The 2,872-nt window shown below is 42.5% G+C and overlaps 1 pseudogene; it reads right to left on the bottom strand.

Moving 5' to 3' along the window:
* Nucleotides 1-1,705: 1,705 nt before the first annotated feature.
* On the bottom strand, nt 1,706-2,585 carry LOC105100929 (proteasome subunit beta type-4-like; annotated as a pseudogene).
* Between the last annotated feature and the right edge of the window lie 287 nt (nt 2,586-2,872).

Raw genomic sequence — 2,872 nt, 5'->3', positions numbered from 1 at the left:
TCACTTGCCTGCTCTACAGACCTCAGTCTCTGAACCAGTCCGGCTCTCCATCAGCTCTGCTTTCACATGACTGATTAAAAATGACTGGCAAACACACTGAGGTTGTGCCAGTGGAGCTTCATGGTTTACAATCATAGGCTCAAACTGCATTACTTCTCAACTCCTTTCACAGAGCCCTCAATGGCTAACAACTGCACAGCCATTCTCAAGCCATCCATTCTACCTCTGCCCTTGGTTTGTTTTTTTTTTTTTCCAGGAGATAACTTTATCTTATATTTTACAGGGAAATGTCCTCAACTTCCAGCTCTTCTCACTGAACATATTTTAAAGCCACAGTAATCATTCTTAGTAGAAAAGATCTTCCTCTTCTTGTGTATCATTAAATTTCTCTGTCTGTGCTATTGGTCACTTTGCCTTCCATTTCCTCAAAAGCATCCCTGTGTTGTTCCATTAATCCTTAACACACATTCTCGCAACTCGATCTAACTCTGTATGTTTCTTCAAGACAACACTCCCTTAAAATATACTTCTTGCCTCCACGTTCCCCTCATACATAACTATATGATGTATTCCTCTCCTCCTCCCACCCCCAAAGCAAAGCAATGTCTTCATGTCCTCACTTTTCCACTCACTCTTCTACCCCGTTCAGGCTGGCTATGTTTACGACCCCACACTGCAATGTCTTGTAGTAAGTGCATACAATATCAACTAGCTTTCAAACCTGATGGATGCTTTTCAGTCAATCTTCTTTGTACTTTGAAGATTGGCATTCTTTTCTCTTGGTTTCATGGTATCTTTCTCTCTCTGAAAACTTTTCCATAGTTTGCTTTTCTGGCTTCTGTTTTACTATCATCCACACCTTAAAATTTGGTATTCTTGAAGAGTTTCATCCTGGACTCTTCTATTTGGGGGGGGGGGTGTAATTAGGTTTGTTTGTTTGTTTGTTTATGTTAATGGAGGTAGTAGAGTTTGAAGCCAGGACCTCATGCATGATAAGCACATACTCTACCACTGAGCTATACCCTCCCTACCCAATACTTCTATTTTAATTCTATATACTCTCTCTGGTTGATGTAATGAACTCCCATATTGTAAACTAGCATAAATCAGTGACTCCTCAGTTTAATTCTCTGGGTGACACACTCTGTAGAGCTTCTAATCCATGTGTTTAATGTCCTACTGGGTATTTCCACCTGTAAATCCTAAATTCACTTCAAACAACAGCATACCCTAAATACCCAGCAAAAAAAGATGAAGAATAGATGGATTACTATGAATAAATCAAAATGTTGAATATTTGGGGTTGTAGGTTGAGTTAAACTCTGATGTCCTTGCCTTTTTAAGGTGAAATCATCCAATGTGACTCATGCTTATGTACCAGAGAGATTGCATCTAAGGCAATCTATTCCTCATTGTCTGGACTCTTAGAAGTGCTTTTAAATGAGCTCAGATAAGAAACATTGCCATTAATTGGTAAGAGCTGGATGCTTGCCATGCATGGACACTAAGCAGACCTCTCAGCAAAGAGATGGATGATGATCAGCCTTTTTATGACATTATTACCAATAGTTCACTCAACCTGTTTCCAGATTCATTATCTCTCCTTGCTACTATTTAATTGCAAGGGTACATGACTTGTTAAGTAACACTTCATAAAAACAAGTTCCACAGAACCTTATAAATGTCATTTATTTATTTATTTATTTGTGTTTCAAAGGATTGATTTATTTTACAAAAGAATACCTCTGAACCAGCCAAGTTCAAAGTTAGAAGGGTACAACTTCAGTTCTGGGTAATGCATCTGTATTTCATTCAAAAACCACTGATCATGTGGGCAATATCCCAGCTGGTCTCTGCAGACAGGGGTCCCTCTATTTCAACACCTTTTTCGATTTCAGTGGCGATTTGAAACCGATTATAAGAACGGGCACCTCGTTGTACAGCACTCGCACTAGCTCTCCGGCCTCAGTCTGGCTCAGCACTGGTTGCCTCTCAGCAGAGGCTGAGCCAAGTATACACCATAACCAGTGGCCAGCGAAGGGGCTTCAGAGGCTTCACTGAGCATGTCCACGTAACCCAGGAAGCTCTCTCCATCCTCATAGCCTCTGATGACCACGGTGTTCCACAGGAGGCTCATCCTGGAGCGGCGGCTGTACGTGGCCCTGGCCAGCCATGAATGAGTAGCTTTAGGGCTATAGCTGTGTCCATCTCCCATCTCCCAACAGCTCCTCATCAATCGCCATTTGGCCGAGAACTTGCTTCAAATATTGGAAATCAGCATAGTCTCCGGAAGCACCCAGCACGGTGCTGTCGTTGACTCACATAATACGAGAGATGTTGCGGAAACGAGCTAAGGAACCGGAAGAGCCCAGCATGTCTGCAGCAATCACAACTCCGCCCTCAAACTTAACGCCCGGGACCGAGGTCCCGGTCACCAGGGGGCTCTGGGTGCGCGTAATCGGACCACCGCAGAGCGCGGAAGCCGGGTCCGCGGAAGAACCGGGAGCGGGAGGAATGCGGTAAAACTGCCCGGGGACCGGACCCCCGGCCCACAGTCCGGACCGTGACTCCAAAAGCACTTCCATCTTAGTCAGGGTAGCACAAGAAATGTTGCAAATGTCTCTTAAGTTAAAATTTGACTTGCATATGAGATTCACTTTAAAAACAAATATCCATATTTGACTCTTGTTTTCAAGATAATTTGTACAATACTTTTGCAAATGGATTCCCAAATAAAATGGAAGTGCTCCCCAACACAGAACAAAGCTGATATCTTAAAACACTAATATTTTTGTTAAAATTCTTATATATCCAAGATTTTTCAAGAGAATAATGGAAAGTTGTCACAGAGCAGTAGTACTTAAAATGGTGA

Source organism: Camelus dromedarius, chromosome 6 (genome assembly GCF_036321535.1).
Source record: "Camelus dromedarius isolate mCamDro1 chromosome 6, mCamDro1.pat, whole genome shotgun sequence".
Lineage (NCBI taxonomy): Eukaryota > Metazoa > Chordata > Mammalia > Artiodactyla > Camelidae > Camelus > Camelus dromedarius.
The sequence above is the reverse complement of the archived record's forward strand: the minus strand, read 5'-3'. Positions and strand labels throughout refer to the sequence as shown.